The sequence below is a fragment of the Papio anubis genome, unplaced genomic scaffold, assembly GCF_008728515.1.
Source record: "Papio anubis isolate 15944 unplaced genomic scaffold, Panubis1.0 scaffold13, whole genome shotgun sequence".
Lineage (NCBI taxonomy): Eukaryota > Metazoa > Chordata > Mammalia > Primates > Cercopithecidae > Papio > Papio anubis.
The window spans coordinates 348,709-368,520 of record NW_022161247.1 but is presented as its reverse complement, the minus strand read 5'-3'; the positions used below and the strand labels follow the sequence as shown (position 1 = coordinate 368,520).

The 19,812-nt window shown below is 36.8% G+C and overlaps 1 long non-coding RNA gene across 2 annotated transcripts in view; it reads left to right on the top strand.

Annotated features, from left to right (window-relative positions):
- The window catches only part of LOC116272578, a 33,701-nt gene that overhangs the window by 13,028 nt on the left and 861 nt on the right, over positions 1–19,812 (top strand). The window contains exons 2-5 of one of the 2 annotated variants that reach the window (XR_004181226.1): positions 869–1,099; positions 5,271–5,347; positions 6,385–6,502; positions 19,431–19,629. This is a non-coding gene — a long non-coding RNA (uncharacterized LOC116272578). The remainder of the gene's footprint in view (positions 1–868; positions 1,100–5,270; positions 5,348–6,384; positions 6,503–19,430; positions 19,630–19,812) is intronic. The other variant, XR_004181225.1, reaches the window with a different exon arrangement.

Genomic DNA, 19,812 nt, shown 5'->3' with positions numbered 1-19,812 from the left:
GTTGACTATGAGAGTGACCTCAATATTGTTCTCTTTATTGGCTTTTCTTCCTTCTTGCTTCTTCACACCTGCTTCCAAGGTTTAACTCCTAATAAAATCTTCCTGTCAAGGTACTTATTTCAGACTCTGCTTTCAGGGAACACAAACTAACACACTCTTTTAGTTTAATGACAAAGGAATTAGGTAGAAAGGGAATGATGTAATTAGACCAAGGTGAGTGTTTAATCTAGTGTTCTTTCCACTGCCTTATTTATAGAAGGACAGTCCACATGGTTGAAAAATACATGCAGAGGAGACCTACTGTGCTTCCTTCTTAACATCGCATCAAAAAAGATACAACCAGCCAATAGAGAAATATTAACAAAGCATATGATATAAAAGTTAAGACTCATCACAGATGAATGAGATTATCAATAATAAAAAGAGAATAAGAACACATTTTTTGCATCAAATGGACCCAGATTTGAACCTTAGCTCTGTCATTTAGTAGCTGTGTGATTTTATTGTATAAGCTGTCTTAACTTTATTTTGCTTATCTATAAGATGTCACAAATAATAATACCTAAAATATAATAACCTCCCAATAATTATCTTATAAACATTGTTCTTACCAACCAAAAAAGCAAACGATCAATACTGTGAATGATAACTGTACTCAAAACTTTAGATTTTAGTTAATCTGTGCCCCTTCCAAATGACAGCCTGATACAAGTGGTTTTTTTTCCCCTCTTTTCTGATTATTGAGGCACAAAGACACAGCAAAACACAAATGAAAGAGGAACACTGAAAATGCTTTTTTGTCTAGGACTTCGACAGAGGCTCTTTGATGACATTTGGCACTAATTTTCATCTTCCTTTTGTGTTATAGACTGACACTCTCATAGTTGATGAAGATTGAGACAGAGATCCATCCTTCCTGGCTTTCTATTTTTCTAAGCCACCTGTGCCAACTGGTAGGGAACGTATTCCAGATTCTGCAGAATTAGCAGGCAAGAATCCAGTGATGAATACACAGGAATGCAAAGCCACGTCAGGAAATCATCCAATCTCAAGGGCCTTAAATGTCATCAGATCTTCACTACAGTAACCCTGCCAATTGGTAACCCTGCCTCTCCTGAATATTGTCACATTCCAAGACAGACTATTCCATATTTTCACAGCTCTGACTTTTAGAAATCATTTCTTTATACTCATCCAAAATATTTTCCTTGTGACTCACATTCATCATCTGTCATAATTCTAATCTGCTACATCATTTAGAACAAAAGCTAATCATTTTGCCATATGGCGACCCTTGAAAAAAACTGGAAATCTCAGCCACATCTGCTCTTGGTTGCCACTTCTTCTGAAACCCCATATCTTTCCTTAGTTCTTCACTTATTTTCCACCGCTCAGGGAAATCAGAAAAATAACTTGAAAAATTCTGAATACCTAATGTTCTTTGAAATTAAAACAAATAATAATAACATGGCTTTATTTTTAAACAAATCATTGAGAGTTGACCCTCTGATCAAATAGGTCCATAACTACATTTTACTTACAAGCCAGATGTTCATATAGGAAGAACATGGATTCTGGAGTCAGGACAATGTAAATTTGAACCTCAGCTCTGCTATTTAATAGCTGAATGATCTAAAACAGATGACTTCACCTCTCTGGGCCTCAGTTTCCTTATCTGTCAAGTTGACAACACCTGTCTCAAAGAGTTACTGTGAGGAACAAATGAGAGAAATAATGCGAATACGCTCAGGATGTAGCCTGGCCACGCAGTACAGTAAAAAGAAAATGAGTTCGAAGCACGTGAAAGAGTTGGAATCCTGGCTGTGCTATTGTTTATCTATGAAAAATTGTAGGAGAAATCCAGGTATTCTGAGTCTCCTTTTCCTCATTTGTCACATGGGAAATAACACTGAATTTAAAAATCTTATTGTATACATTAGAAATATTATTTGCAAAATGTCTACCACACACCTGTTTTTTCAGTTATCTTTATTTTTACAAACTTACAAAACTTTCTTTTTCCCTTCTCGTCCGCGGAATCTTACTAGAACATGTAAACCAGGGTTATCTCCTAAATCTAAGTTTTTACAGAGGTGGGAATGAGAGGAATAAACATTATGACAAGAAGATGTTGAACATGAATTTATGAAATGCAAAGAAAAGTCCAAAAGATTCCTCTGGAAAGTCAAAGAATTTTAATTTTTCTGGTAAAAAGCCATATAGTAAATATTTCAGGCTATGTGAGGCCACATGTGATCTCCATTATATATTTTTGTCCTCCTCCTCCTCCTTCTCCTCCTCTTTCTTTTTCTCCTCTTCTTCCTTCTTCTTAACAACCCTTTAAAAAGGGTTGTTAAGAATTTTATAAAATTCTTTTATAAAATAATTTAGAAAAAATATGATTTAAAATACTGTTATGACAATATACATTCTGCTTTCTTCTATTATTATGATTATTAATATTACTGAGACCAGGTCTCACTCTGTTGCTGAGGCTAGAGTGCAGTGGCATTATCACTGCTCACTGCAGCCTCTATCTCCTGGGCTCAAGCCATCTTCCTACCTCAGCCTCCTGAATATCTGGCTTTTCTTTTTTTTTTTTTTTTTTTTTTTTTTTGGTAATTGGTAGAGACAAGGTCTCCCTGTGATGCCCAGGCTAGACTCAAACTCCTGGGCTCAAGTGATCCTCCTGCCTCAGCCTCCCAAAGTGTTAGGATTACAAGTGTGAGCTGCCATGCAGATTAATTTCTGTGTATGCTAATGTTCATAAAGAGATCAAGAGTCTTGTAACTGTGACAAAACAGGACACCAGTGATTCTGTCATTTCTCGAGTTAAAACATCATCAGAGATGATGAGCATTTTTTCATGTGTCTGTTGGCTGTATGAATGTCTTCTTTTGAGAAATGTCTGTTCATATCCTTTGCCCACTTTTTGATGGGGTTGTTTGTTTTTTTCTTGTAAATTTGTTTGAGTTCTTTGTAGGTTCTGGATATTAGCCCTTGGTCAGATGAGTAGATTGCAAAAATTTTCTCCCATTCTGTAGGTTGCCTGTTCACTCTGATGGTAGTTTCTTTTGCTGTGCAGAAGCTCTTTAGTTTAATGAGATCCTATTTGTCAATTTTGGTTTTTGCTGCCATTGCTTTTGGTGTTTTAGACATGAAGTCCTTGCCCATGCCTATGTCCTGAATGGTACTACCTAGGTTTTCTTCTAGGGTTTTTATGGTATTAGGTCTAACATTTAAGTCTCTAATCCATCTTGAATTAATTTTCATATAAGGAGTAAGGAAAGGATCCAGTTTCAATATGACCCAGCCATCCCATTACTGGGTATATACCCAAAGGATTATAAATCATGCTGCTATAAAGACACATGCACACGTATGTTTATTGCAGCACTATTCACAATAGCAAAGACTTGGAATCAACCCAAATGTCCATCAGTGACAGACTGGATTAAGAAAATGTGGCACATATACACCATGGAATACTATGCAGCCATAAAAAAGGATGAGTTTGTGTCCTTCGTAGGGACACGGATGCAGCTGGAAACCATCATTCTTAACAAACTATCACAAGAACAGAAAACCAAACACCGCATGTTCTCACTCATAGGTGGGAACTGAACAATGAGATCACTTGGACTCGGGAAGGGGAACATCACACACCGGGGCCTATCATGGGGAGGGGGGAGGGGGGAAGGATTGCATTGGGAGTTATACCTGATGTAAATGACGAGTTGATGGGTGCTGACGAGTTGATGGGTGCAGCACACCAACATGGCACAAGTATACATATGCAACAAACCTGCACGTTATGCACATGTACCCTAGAACTTAAAGTATAATAATAATAATAAAATAAAATAAAATTAAATTAAATTAAAAAAAAAAACATCATCAGAGAAATTCATAGGGATTAAGCCATATAGAAAGTGCTTGAACCATTGGGAAGAATGTCAAATGTTCTGGATGATGCACAGGAAAGACAGATAGAACACCACAGAGCATCTAGTTAGGGGCACAGCTTTCAAGAGGTGTGGGCCTGCTTATGAGCTGTAATGGCAGGAGTACAGTGGGCTCAGTGCCAGTCCATCACTGACCCTGGAAAAATATGCCCCCCACACACATCCTTCCAAAAAAGACTATCTGAATGCACAAAAGCCAAGTAAAGAAGTGACAACTTGCAGGCTAAGGAAACTGACATCTAAGCCTAAAGTTAAAAGCAACTCTGAAAACATGCACTGGAAAAGACATCAGAAGATTTCACCACTGGCCTGCTCTCCACTCTGCTTTGTACCCTGAATAATTCCCTTCCCTTCTCCATCTCAACACCTCAGCTTTTCCACCTGTAAGATGGAATTAAGGTGCATTGGCTAACTTCTGAGTTGTTTTTGTTTTGTTTTGTTTTTAGTACCAACAAATGCTGTGTTTCTTTTCTGTCAAAGGTATTCAAGATTTATTTGTACCAAGAAGTCAGCAAATTGCTAGGTGACTTCTAGCGTAGAAACTGGAACAGTAGAAGTTGCATTAAAAAAAAAAAAAAAAGAAATGCCTGGAAATGCACTGCTTCAACATGTTCAAAGTGGTTAGTTAACATGTGGCCAGCTGAAACATAGTATCACTTTGAAGGCACTGGCTTTCACTTCACTGGAAGTGCAGACTGAAGCCCAGCTCTGGAAATTCTTGCATAAAGTATAACTTCCTCAGGAATGATAATGGAGTCTCCCTCACTTCCTTTCAAAGAGGCTTTGTTCAGAGTCTTCAAGGTGGTAACATGAGCTCCTGTATTCTATGCCAAAAGGGAAATCATCATATTGTCTCTCACGCACATACTTGCATCCTCCCTTCCTTCTACTGCCCAGCCTTGCACTTTTTTATCACGAAGCAGAGACTAGACATGTTCAAGTCTGTGCTCTGTGCAGACAGCAAAGACAAGTCTTGGGAAAGAGGTGCTGTCTAGGGGCCTTCTGACATGAATACAAGCCACCCCCATACCATCTGATCATTCACTATCTAGATCTAAGGAAAAATAAAACTTGGATCCCTAAACACAAACCTCTTGGAAATACTTCCCTCCTGTAGATACAGCCTAAATGTTCAGTATTAATGACATAATTACATAATTATTACATGCAATGATAATAATGATATAATCATTAATACCACCCTACTGGAACATAAGCACTCTCATCTATTAATAACCACATACACATATCATGCTGTCATTATGAAGGTTATAAATTGCTTCTCCATGTGCTGTCTCCTTACAGAAATGAGGATGCTGTGACGCTTTGCCCTCCTGGACATCCCTGGGGACGCTGGTTGTCTTGATGAGCTGCTAAAGGAGGTAATCTCTGAGACCCTTTCCCTAGCGTGGAAGAAAGGCAGTATTCATCCTTGGCCACCCACTCTCTATCTTACTCTTTATCTCCTTCATTAAATGTCTTTGCCATTCCATTCCAGCAACAGAAGGCTGGGGTGGGCCAGCCGGATGGCATGGTGCTGAAATCACTCCCCATAAAAACGTGCCTGCAATGTTACAACAGCTTTGATACTGTTGTAATGTACCCATAAAATCAAGGAACATATGTAGAGGCAGCTGCTGGTGGCAGTGAAGGAATGTAAAAAATATGGGGCTGTTGAAAAACTTTGATAGATTTTACTGCTAGCCAAGTATATGTTTTTTTATGGTCTGCTGTATGAACCTACCAAAAAAAAATCATGCTTTTCTTTTGTGTGTGTATTCATTGCATCATTTACAACAAATTCTTGAGACAAACTAGGAGAGCATGTGATTAGTTTTCAAATCCGTGGTAGAAAGCTGAGAGAGAATGAAAACGCCTCTTAATAAATGGTCCTTGGAAAGGAGTGGGGCAGTCCTAGGTACTAGAAAGAAGTTAATGTTACTCCAAACCATTTCCCTACATCACACCCTCTGCATCCATCAGGGTCATCAGAGGATGGCTATTCAGCTGCTTGGATCTGGCAAGGATTTTGCAGCAATTAAGTGACAATCAGGCAGGGATACGATTATTAATGGAGGAAAGTCAGATTACCTAAGCCTAGAGGTAGTAATAATAGACAAGCAATATAAGCATATACAAGATAAATCAACAGGATATAGAAAGAAAATATTAGAACTACTATTATATTTCTTTGCATGTAAAATCATAGGAAAGACAGTATGTTTTACTAATACTTAATATATGCTCAATGGGAGTTCTTCCATCACTAGCAGGTTAATGTAGGTGAGGACTCAGTCCAAAATTTGTGCATTAAGTGTTCATATGTTGGGATAAATGCTTCAAATTTTTTATCATAAATGTGTGACCAAAATGTAATACTTCTGTAGACTGCACGTTGATACAAGTTTTTTTCTTATAGTTTTTATTTCTCCAGCATTTTATTGCGTAGTTAGAAGAGCTCAGATGCATATGTCCGCAATGCCACCTTATCCTGCTCTCTCCAGCACACCAGGTGGTTCTCTTTGCTGCAAGCTACAGTTAAGTTTAAAAGATTTTTTTAAAAAATCAAGAGTGAATTTGGCATAGTTAGAAAAAATAAGTATGGTTTGATAATGGAACAGAGTTTACATACTGGATTTCTCATATATATATGCATTTGGACATACATATATGTATTGGGATATATATATATTATATACATGGAGAGAGAGAGAATGCTGTGTAGTAAGTGGGCAAGTCATTTACTCTCACATGATTATAAAATCGGGATACTTTACAAGTATGTTTACAGGATTGGTGGTACTCAATAAATGGAAACTATTATCATGAATAATTTTTTCCTGTAGCATGTGCCCACTAACAAGCAAATAATTCGAAAGATTTAGTATTATCATAGTGAAAAGATACTTAAGCAAAGAAGAAAATAAGAGCAGTTTGAATAAAGAATGAGAATGAAGGAATTTAAAATACGGTCTAATGAAGCTCTTTCAGAGCCCTGCTAAGCACAGCAAAACAAGAAGGTTAGCACAATCCTAAGCAGCCAGGAATTGCTATCTTTGGAAAAAGACACAGCTTGGTCTTCAATGATTTATCTCTTGGCAACACAGGGACAAAGGAAACAAGTACATTTCCATTTCTGATTTCCAGGGCTCAGGTGAAGAATCTATTAATATGCATAAAAGGCCAGATGGACTGGCCGAGGCCTGGAGCACAAAGGTTAGTTTTGGAGGAACCATCTGGGGCTTGTTCTTATGCTTTGGTGAAAAAGCCAGTGAGAGCCCAGAACACAACACAAGCAATTAGGAAGGCAGGAGCTGGAGGCCTGCTGGCTCTGTCAGCCTTCCACTGCTACAGAAAAATGCTTGTTTGAAGAATGGGAAAATGTATCAGCAATTTTTTATTCCTCCTGTTTTCGTTTTCACAAACAACTGGACATAGTTTGGCAGTTAAGAAAGTGGCAGAGAAGGCAAGGCTCATCCAGATAGACATGTCCCAGTTCCACAGAAGTTTTCTGAACACCCTCTTCCCACAGCAACATCTGGTATCTTGTCCCCATGGTAGGCCCAGAGAGAAACCTGGTTCCAGGTACCCACTGAAGTAAAGACCAAACTACCACCAGCAGAGTTTACTAAATACCATCGCAATTTGGTATCAATCAGCATTACCTACCTTCCTGAAAAGTCCGCATGAAACTTTCAGAAATGCTGAGTTTCTGATGCAAAAATAAATACCTCCATTATCAGGATAATGGGGCAGGTTTTAGTGTCAAACAAAATAATTTTAAATGTCAGCTCTCACTGCCATTTGATTTCAGGCAGGCTACTTCACCACTCTGAAATGCCATCTCTCCCTGTGAAATAATGATAATAATAAAGCTTCCTTATGTTAAAAGTAGATTAAAGAAAGAAAAAATGTGCATAAGAAAGCACAGTTCGCTCTTTGTTGATATCCATGTATTTTGTCTACATGTGTCCCCTGAGCACCAGCTCTGTCTCAGGCACTCCTGACACAGCTGTAAAAGACACATAGTATAATAGCTTACAATTAGCAACTAAAATACAGAACAAAAAAAAAACAGTAAAATTGTATTAATTTGAAAAATAGAAAAAAATATGATTTTTTAAAACTCCATAACCCTACTGGCCATATATAACCAAATATAATATTTTGATACATTTCCTTTCTACAATTTCTTTTGCACAATTAACAATTTAGATAAAGCCAAAGCTTATGAAAAGTACAAATCAACTACCAATAACTCATTAGTGGGCTTTCTGTAGGAATATATTGCAAACATTTAGCAAATGATTTTTGTTAATTTTCTATTGTTCTTTTATACATACATATAGGGGTGCACATCCACTTTTTTATTACAAGATTATTTTAATATTGTAATAAATGAATCAAAACGTTATGATAAAATGGATTTACAAGCAGAAAGATCTCAATTTGAATCTAGGCTCTCTCCCTAACTAGCTGTGTAATATTGGAAGAATTTACCTCTCTCTCAGATTCACTTTTCTCATTTTCAAATTTAGTGTAATTATACTATGTTTAATTCAGTTATTATGATGTCTAAAGGAACACAAACTCTTTACTATTTTATAAAATTAATAAATGGCTGCTTCAGATTTTATGATGAGTTTATGAAAATTGCATAGATGAAATTTTAAAGTTCATCTTTGACCTAGGTAGCCAACGAGAAAAATAAGTACATTTTCGATAACTTTATATTGATAATAGAGTGACAGCACAGAACAGGGTAAATTTAACTACTGCAGAACTTACGTTCCTCTCCTAAAACATACTTCTAAGCACAATTGAATTGGAATCAACCAGTAATGAAGACTTTTTGAAAAAACAAATACAAAGACTTCTGTAAATTTTTGACCATACAAGAGATTCAAGATGTAGAAGCGAGAGGTCAGTTTTTGTGTGTGTTTGTGGTTTGGTTAGTTCTATAATCAATCAATAGAATTGTCCAAATTTTTCTGTCATAGTGCCAAAACAAAACATTCTTTGGGTTTAAATAATGTAGAAACTGGGTTATAGATAATTGGGAAAGTATGCTGAACTTCCAATTTAAGGAATCATATTCAGCCATAGAGAGAAGTGACTTGTAACTAAAAGTGTCCTGGAATGAGACTCCTTCCCCTTTCCTTTTCTTCTACCAGAGTCAGCCATAGAGACAATAAAATAGAGATAACAGAGATAGATAATCATACTCACCTACTGCCTCTAACCAAAATAGTTTCCTTCCATTGCCAAAAAGTTTGCAATTTTCAAACCTATGACAGAATATGAGATCTCTGCTCAGCAAGATATTAGGACATCTTGGGCTCCTTCCAATTCCACATTAGTAAGAATTCTAGAAATCTTTAAAGTCTACATTATTTCCTACTTAGGCCAGTAATCTGTCCCTCAGAATTCTAACCATCATCTACCAGAGTTTACCCTTGTGTTCCTGGAATATATTCAGTTTGGCACTTTATTTTAAATGATTGTAATTTATTGCCCTAGATTGTGTGTTTCCATATAAAATGTTAGTACCTTAAGAATAGGGCTGTATCTTTTACTTTTCTTCTGTGCCTCACGGTACACAGCATCAAGCAGCTTTGATGAATTGACGCTAAGGTTATGAGATTCTTCAGGGGTAAAGAGGCCAGGTTTGCATGGTACATGTGCACACAATATAAAGAGGAAATCTGGGTCATTCAATTTGCAATTCCTAATTTCCTGGAAAAAAATTCATGTGGATCCTCTTTAATGTCATTTGATAAACCTATGTTAGAGAAAGATAAAATGACTCTCAAAATGTGACTTATTTCCTGCTAGAAGGGATATCAAACTATTCAAAGTCCCATTCTTCCCCTCAATTCTTACAAGTGAGTGTTGCATAGTCTCATAGACTTTCATTCTTCCATTAATTTCAAGGCTATTTACTAGTAAGCATCAGTCGGTTATTAGGAACCATAAAAATAAGTTTTATAAGTTAAGATTAATGCTTTACTTAAATCTACCGAACACTTTAAATATTTTACAAAAAAAACAAAAATGGAAAAACACTGTCTGTTCCCCGACTGACAGAGCATCTACCACCTACCGTGGGCACACACAAGCAGGGGCAAACATACAAGCACATGATTGGATTCCTGCTTAAGAGTGAGATTGACTGGTCTAGGTGGGTCTTGAACCCTCCTGAGTGTCTGAAGCAGTTTAAAAAAATACAATGAAGAAAGAAGGATACTAAGACCAATTTATATTCTACTTTAGATAGAAATCCTTGTAAAAACGCCCACTCTGCCACCATTTCTCACCCATAAAAATGTCTATGAACCAAACAATGCTAGTGTTATCAATAGAAAAATTAAAACCATCACACATTGCTAGCGGGAATGTAACATGGTGCCACTACTCTGGAAAACTGCTCAGCAGTTTCTTTAAAAAGTGAAGAGCAGTGTTACCATATGCCACAGCAATTTGACCCATGGGCATCTACCAGGAATGGAAAATAGATGTCCACACAAAGATCTGTACAGAAAGGTTCATAGCAACATTATTCATAATAGTCAAAAAGTTGATGCAACCCACATGTCCCTCAATTGGTGAATGAATAAAGAAAATGCAGTATAGTCACGTGTCTTAGTTTGTTTTATATGGCTATAATAGAATACCTGAGACTGGGTAATTCATACAGAAATTTATTTCTTACTGTTTTGGAGGCTGAGAAGTTCAAGATCAAGGGGCCTACATTTGGCAAGGGTCTTCTTGTTATATCATCCTTGGCAGAAGGTGGAAGGGCAAGCGATCGTGAATTGCAGGAAAGAGGAAGAGTGAGAGGAGGATGGAGAGAGCCAAACTCATCCTTTTATCAGGAAACAACTCCCGCAATAATTAACCCATTCCCCTAACAATGGCATTAATCTATTCATGAGGGCAGAGTCCGCATGACCACATGACCTAATCACCTCTTAGAAGATCCACCTCTCAACATTGTTGCATTTGGGATTAAGTTTTCAACATATGAACCTTGGGGAACACATTCAAATTGTTAATTTGCCAAGACCTCAGGCGCTTAGAATACTATTCAGCAAGTAAAAAGAATAGAAGTCCTAATATACTCTAAAACAGGATAGACCTCAAACACATTATACTCATTGAAGAAAGCAAGATATAAAAGAACACACATTACATGATCCATATATTTAAAAAATCCAGAAAAGGTAAATTTATAGAGACAGAAATTGTGGTTGCATAGGGCTGGGGATGGAAATGGGGGGTGAATGTAAATGGGCAAGAGGTTTCTCCCATTAAGGGTGATGGACATGTTCTAAAATTAGATTGCAGCGACAGTTGTACAATTCTGTAAATATACTACAATTCCTGCACTTGTGTACTTAAACCAAGTGAAGAAGGGTGAATTTTACAGAATCTAAATGTTATCTCAATGAAGCTGTTTTTTAAAATACTGATGTCTCCTACAGGAAGTGTCACAGATTCAGGTTTGAGAAAAATACAAGTAGAACAGGATACTTCCTCCCCAGGATAAACTAGTGAGAAAGGTTCTCATTTCAGAGCTCTGCCCATCTGGAGAAGACATGCAAAGCTGAACCTATAGGAAGTTTTCAAACTGGATTAAGACACCCCTAGACAACATGACCTGAGACTTCCTGATAGATGAGAAAACAGATCCGTATTTAAAATTGGGATAAGCAGTTGGAAAAGCAATTTGCTACAGTGGTGAGAAAGCCAGACTTGGAATTCGATGACCTGAATTCAAATAGCTCTACTTCTCCCCTCTCTAAGCTTCAGCTTCTTTAACTGTTAATATTTATAGCAGTGGTCCACTATGGAGCACTTCCCGCTTGCCAGGTCCTATTTTAAGGTGTCTATCATGAGTTAACTCATTCAAGTCTCCAAAGAGAATTTATGCTTAAGGTTTATGTTTATTTCCAAACCTACATACAGGGAGGTTGGTTAACTTACTAAAAGTCACACAGCTGCTGAGTGGCAAATTGAATGATATTTGAATCAAGTGGTATGAGTCCTGGACCTGGGAGTTGTTCCCATTATACTGTGCATATCATACTTTTAGGATTCCAACAAGGTAGATAACTTGATAAGCATCTCAGAAGAAAGCTTTACAGGCATTCAGATAAGAACAGCCCACAAAGAAAAGAAGATTAGACAGGAGATAGCCCCAGGTTTTGGCCTCTTAGTGCATCATGAAATTGGATAAGATGCCAAATTTTCACACACTTACTTTTCCACTATGTAAAATGGAAATAATAACAGAACCTATTTCCAAGGGTTCTGGTGTGAGCAGTAATACTAGTAAAGTGTAAAACCTTGGGCTTTACCCATAGTCCTAAGTGTTTGTTATTACTCTTGGCATTGTTATATGAATGTATAAGAAAAGTGGCTGGTCAATAAATACTGGCTGAATCTAAATCTGAACTAGTTATGTTACTGCTTGAGTCACTTTATCACTCTGGGTGTCAGCTTCAACAGAAATTCAGAGGCTTGAACTACGTGAGCTCTCAGATCCCTCTCAGATCTCACAGTCAGTGACAATAATATACCATGACATTAACAGTTACTTTAATAAAATAATTATAATTACATTAACACTTATCAATTTACTTTGTTATAAATTTACAAAATACCATCAGGCCCTGAAGTCCACCACTTACTAAGCACCAACTATTTAGAATATTCTTGTTCATCTTCACAACAATTATCCAAGATATGTATTACTAGACTCTTTTAAAGGTGAGGACAGTGAAATCCATTTGTTTTCAGATTAGAAGGGAGTTAGCCTTCCTATAAACTCACCTAGTTGATAAGAGGTAGAAAAGGAATTAAGACTCAAGTCTATCTGGCTCAAAATATTTTCCTATCACATATCCCCTGTCTCCCCACACTTTAGCTGATAGCCAGGTTAATGTCTGTAGTTCACTCTTTATACTATCTTGAAAAGTCAAGGTTGTTGTGATTTGATACTATTGAGACACCACTGACAAAACATCAATTCCTTCTGATGCACCATACCCCATGTCCAGATTCACAAAGGAGAAAAATGAGGGTAGACTGATTGACTGCACTAAAATGTCTTGGAAGGCTGTTAATTTTAAATTTCAACCAAAGAGCCATTAAGACATCATTAGATTTCTATAATCTCAGTTAGCATACAATTTCAGAGGGACCACCTGTTGTACATACAGAGGCCACCGGTGCCAGCCAAGGAGGTGTTGTGAATTCACCAGCACCTCAGGGATTTGCTTTCAATTAGTTTAATTCCTAACATGGCTTGATTTCCTGAGTGTGAGCTCTGCTCTAGCAAGGCCAAAAGCACTTTCCTGAAGGGGATTCCAAGGACTTCTACCTCCAAGACAGGATAAGTGGGAGAATTGGAAGTCAGGAAATTAAATGTCTCAGCCCGAAGATCCCATGGCAGACCAGACATTTTAGGAATAACAATAGACTCTTCAGCCCAGCCTAGCCTAGCCAAGGATATGACGTTCTGTGCCAAGACACGTTTTCTATCAAGGTCAATATCCTTTCCAAGAGATGTGTTCAAAGTCAGTTTCCTCTGCCTTCCAGGGCACTAAGGGGCTAATTCTCAAAGCCAATGGAAATGAAGAGGTAAAATTTTTCTCCTACCACATAACACCAACATCTACCTAATTCTGAGTATTTGTGTGGCCTGGTAACTGGATTCTGAGCCCCACAATCAGAGCTTACCTGCTTACCAACCACTCATCAAGCCTGATTATTAAAAAATTATTTCTGGTGGGAACAGTGGGTCATACTTGTAATCCCAGAAGGCCAAAATAGGAAGATCACATGAGGCCAGGAATTTGAAACCAACCTGGACAATATAGTGAGACCTCCATCTCTACAAAAAATAAATAAATAAATAAATAAATAAATAAATATAAATAAATAAATTAGCCAGGCATGGTGGCAAGTGCCTGTAGTCCCAGCAACTCAGGAGGCTGAAATGGGAGGATTACTTGAGCCCAGAAATTTAAGGCTGAAGTGAGCCATGATCACGTCACTGCACTCCAGCCTGGATGACAGAGCAGGACCCTGTCTCAGAAAAAAAAATACGTGTATATATATGTGTGTGTGTGTGTGTGTGTGTGTGTGTATACACACACATATATATATATTATTTAAAAATTCAAATGTATATAAAAGCAGAAGACTCATTTAGTAAGTCTTTATGTGCCTAAAAACTTAACGTACATAGAATCTGGGTTTAGCAATTATCAACTTCTGAGCAATCTTATGTTCTCAACACTCCCCTTCTTTTCTTCCTCCCTCACTAGATTTTCATGAAAGAAATTCCAGACATCATATTATTTCAAAAAAAAATTTCATATTTCAAAAAAAATTGTATATAAAATGGTAAGAAGTCTTTTTTAGAAAAATTATAATACTGCTATAACACCTGATTAAAATTTGAGAATTTTTCTTTAAGATCATCAAATATACAGTCTATATTCAAATACACCTGTCTGTCCCATGGACAGTGGGACTCATTACTGTGACTCGTTCAAATCCAGATTTACATAAGGTCTGATTTATTGATATGTTATTTAAGTAACTTTTAAATTACAGTTTTCTTCCTCTCCCCAACCCTCATTATTTTAACTTTTGCAAAGAAGCTAGGTGATAGGTGTTATAGAGTTTTCCATTATCTGAATCTGAATAAGTAAAATTCTTCTGTCCTCTTTATTTCATACATATTGACAGTTGGCTCTAGAGACTCAACCAGAATCAGAGTTGACATGTCAAAAATATTTCATAGACCACATGCATCTCCATCAGGAGTTGTATAGTGTAGATTGTCTTTCTTTGTGTAATCTGAACAGTCATTGATGATCATTGCCTATATCCATCGTTTCATCTGGGATTCCAAAATGTTTGTATTCTAATTCTGCACTCTCTTCTCCATTTATTAGCTACAATGCTTTGATAAAAATACTTATTCAGTAACTATGCAGTTATTCTCAAGTACAGTTTCTAACGGAAAATGATGATAAATGTTTGGTTGTTTTTAAATTTATCATTTAAAAAATGTTTTGGTTCCTAGTAACTTACAAAGATGATCAATGAGATTGTCATTAATAGTATTATTATACAATCATAAATTCAAATGTATTTGATTTGTGTACTCCATTTCTGTGAGGGTTATTAATGTCAAATTATCCTAAAACTTTAGCCAGTGGGAGTCTCTTTAAGTTGGTTCCTGAGTCCTTTTGCTGCAACCCTAGAAATCTTTGAAAGCTTTCCTTTTACTGTATGACCAGATGCATTTTAATACTTTTCAGACTTATTTGTCAAATACTACATGCTTGTTTTTAGAAAATTAGGAAACCATTTTATGACAAGGAAAATAAAAATGATCCCTAAATCACTTCTCAGAGATTAATCACAGTTGTCTTATTTCAGTTGTTGTATACATGCATAAAAAGCTAAATTCTTTCCTGGAGAATAATTTGGCAATATTAATGAGTGCTTATTTTCTACTATACTTTCATTAGTGTATTTATAAATCCTTATATTTATTAAAATATTATTTTTAATGGCTGCATCATATTCTATCATATGGATGCACCATTTTTTAAAATCAGATACCCCTATTATTATACTGTTAGGCTGTTTCCAATTTCCCACTGTCACAAATAAATCTTATCATAAGCTATGGTAAAATATATCTGTGTGTGTGTGTATATATGTATACACATGTATACACATACATACATATATACATATATGTATACACACATATATGTATGTGTATATATGTATATATGTGTATATACATATATACATACATGTACATATACATTTTATACACATATATGTATATATGTGTGTATATATGTATATGTGTATATACATATATGTGTATATATACACACACACACATACACACACATATATACTTTAAATTTTTAAGCTATACATATAATAAATGCAGAAAAAGCATTTGGCTTAATTTTTACTTTATAGGAAAAAGCTAAAACTACAAAACCCTTAAAAGAAAATACAAATAATTCTTCATGACTTTGAGTTAGTCAAAGCCATTACAGATATGACAACCAAAGCACAAATGACAAGAGAAAAAAAAGGAGGTTAATTGGATTCTATCAAAATAAAAAACTTTTGCCCTTCAGAGGACATATCCAATAAACACATACCAAAAATTAATGAAAAGATAACCCGTAGAATGATAGAAAAGATTTGTGAATTATATACCTGATAAGGGACTTGTACATAGAATGAAGAACTCTCACATTTTGATAATAAAAGACAATTTGTAAATTAGAAAAGGAGCTGAATGGATATTTCTTCAGAGAAGATATACAAATTGCCAATAAACACACACATGACAAGATCTCAACACCATTTTCTGGCAGGGAAGTACAAATAAAAACCCCAGTTAGATATCAGTTCACATCCACTAGGATGACTAAAACAAAAAAGACAAATAATAACAAATGTTGGTTAGGATGTGGAAAAATCTGAGCCTTCATAGCTCGTGGTAAGACTGTAAAGTGCTGTGGCCACATTGGGAGACAGTCTCAAAAGACTGAACATAGACTCACCAATTCTACTGCTAGGTATAATCCCACCATAAATAAAAATGTATATTCATGCAAAAACTTGTGTAAAAATGCTCATAGCAGCAATATTCACAATAGCTAAAAGCTAGAAACAATTCAATATTCATAAACTGATGAATGAATAAATTGAATGTGATACATTTATACAGAAATATATTAGTCAGCACTAAAAAAATATGAAATATTGGTATGCTGCAATATGAATAAACCTTAAATAACACGTTGGGCGCCGTAACTCATGCCTGTAATCCCAACACTTTGGGAGGCCAAGATGGGTGGATCACGAGGTCAGGAGATCGAGACCTTGATGGCTAACACGGTGAAACCCCATCTCTACTAATACTACAAAAAAAAAAAAAAGTTAGCCAGGCATGGTGGAGGGGCACCTGTAGTCCCAGCTACTTGGGAGGCTGAGGCAGGAGAATAGCATGAACCCCAGAGGCGGAGCTTGCAGTGAGCCGAGATTGTGCCACTGCACTCCAGCCTGGGTGACAGAGCGAGACTCCGTCTCAAAAAAAAAAAAAAAAAAAAAAAAAAAAAACCCTTAATGACAGTATTCAAAGTTACAGAAGACAGTCACAAAAGATTCCATATTCTAAACTCCCATATATATGAAACATCCAAAATAGGCAAATCTACAGAAACAGAAAGTACATTAATAGTTGCCTAGAGTTAGGGAAAGAGAGGAAATGAGAAGGGATGCTAATGAGTGAGGGGCTTCTTTTGGGGATGATGAAAATGTTCTAAAATTGACTTTAGTGATGGTAGCACAATTCTGTGAATATACTGAAAATCATTGTATTTTATGGTATGTAGATTATGTCTAAATAAATCTGTGGGGGAAAAAATCAGGTGAACCTTCAGGATAAAACAACAGGTCATTCTCTCTTTTACATTATTTTACAATGTTTCCAACATCTGAAGACACAAATGATATCTCCCTACAGGAAAATCTATTCCTTCCAGAAATTTTTCAAAAATAAATAAAACACCCCAGATTGTCTTATTCTTCAGGTAGTACTGAAGCTAAAGAATACACTGAGTCAACTATCTTGCTATAAAAGACAGGGGAGGCAGCCAAGATACACAAGAGTTTATTCTGAAGCGATGTTTTCCTGTTGTGGCCACTAAATCACAGAAAATGCAGCAGGATATGAAAGCTCACCTTATTTTCTGACATGAAAATTCCAAGGTTATGCTTATCTGGGATGCATTATAGGAAATCATTAGATACATTCTGTTGAAGAAGGCAATCTTCCCCAAAATAGCATGAAAATACTCCCTCCTCTCAAAGTAGGGCAGTAGTTATGATGGTTCATTTCAGGTGTCAACTTCACCAGATTAAAGAATACCTGGAGAACTGCTAAAGCATTATTTCTGGGAATGTCTATGAAGGTGTTTCCATAAGAGATTGTTATGAGAGTCAGTGGGGTGAGTGGGGAAGATCTGCCCCGGTGTGGGTGGGCGCAATTCAATCATCCGGGGCCAGGAGAACAAAAAGGAGAGAAAAGGATTCCCTTGCTCTCTCTCCTGGAGCTCAGACACTTTCCTGCTCCTGCAGGTCATCAGAAATTTTTGGTCATCAGAAATCCAGGCCCTCCAGCCTTGGGACTTCAGGATTTATGACCGCAGCCCCTCAACTTCTCAGGGGATTACTAATTATACCATCAGCTTTCCTGCTTTTGAGTCTTATATCATCAGTCACATGGGAAACTTAGCATCCCAAGGTCTCCAGCTTGCAGATGGCTTGTCGTGGGACTTCTCAGCTTCCGCAATCACATAAGCCAACTCCCCTAAATAAGTCCTCTTTTGTATATCTATGTATATTTCTATATCATCTGTATCTATCTGTCTATTTACATATATATCATATTGGTTCTGTCTCTCTAGATAATTCTAATACAGTACCAAGCACGTCTATTTTAAAACTGATCCTGGAGTAAAGGGCGACTATTTATTCTGTGGCTAATCATTTGAGCTCAGGAATGATTTACACAGAGGAACTTCTTGGTTGGCCATTAAGGAATACTGTGAGAGGGAAAGAGAGCAGGTGATTGTGTAAAAGATTGAGAGAAGTTTGGGTGAGGATGAAGTTTTTGATCTCAAGAGATAGAGGCAGTATACATGAGAAGCTAAGGGAGTGTGAAGGAGATAGGTAGGAAAAAAAAAAGTTACATATAGCTGGAAAAGTATTCCAAGAGCAAAGAAGCTGAAAATTATGTTGGGGTGCCCCAGGACTACCTGGTGTCTTGACAGTCAGCCAGATAGGCCTGAACCTGTGTCCAGACATCCTGTGGACAAGAATGTCCTTCTGTCCACACCAAGCTCTCACGTATTAGTTGCCCATGAACAGGAGCAATACCCAGTCCCCATCAGGAGATAACTTCACCACTAGCTTGGTGTCCCTGGGGGATGCCTTTCTGCAGTGCCCCAAGGACAATCCCAAGACCAAAGATATTCTCAGAGAGGAGCTGTGGGGCAAAGTGGGGGCTAAGTGGAAAGCTTCAATACGCAAAAGGGACTGCCATTAATGCTCTTATCCCCTAAGTAGATCCTCTGTTACTTAAGCAAGTGAGTGTTACACAGATCAAGTACCCATGGCACATACTTTTCATATGATAGCTTGTAAGGCAAACCCTTTGAAAAAAGATTTTATTTTGTAGAAAATATTGATTGTGATTTACAGTTGAGTTCTGGTACTTGAGGTAGGATTAAGAACAAATAAAATATTTTATGAGGAAATCCTGCCATTTATTGAAATGCCTGTTGAGTGCAAGGCACTTTTGTTTCATGCCCTGGGAGGTAAATGTCATTTCCTTTTCATAAGGAGGCTCACCCTCTGGAAGAACAAACGTCTGGCTCAGAATCATATTGTTTGGAATGGCAAAGAAAAATCTCACACTTTAATCTTCAAACTTCTAAGACCCAGCTTGTGAAACACATTGTGATACATTCTTCTCAACTGGTTGATTCGTTGCTTCTGAAGGGTGAATGAGCTGTAGAGGCACCACAGGAAAAAGCACAAGGTGACTCCTTTATAGGGAATGAGGTACCTATTTTACACTTACACATCATAGTTGCAAAATTCTCTTCCTTCAGTCAATAAGTATTTTACACCACATATGATACTCATAGTAGGTGTAAAATATATATTGACTGAAGAAAAGAATTGGACACAACACTGTTTAGAAAACTTCTGACCAGCCTGA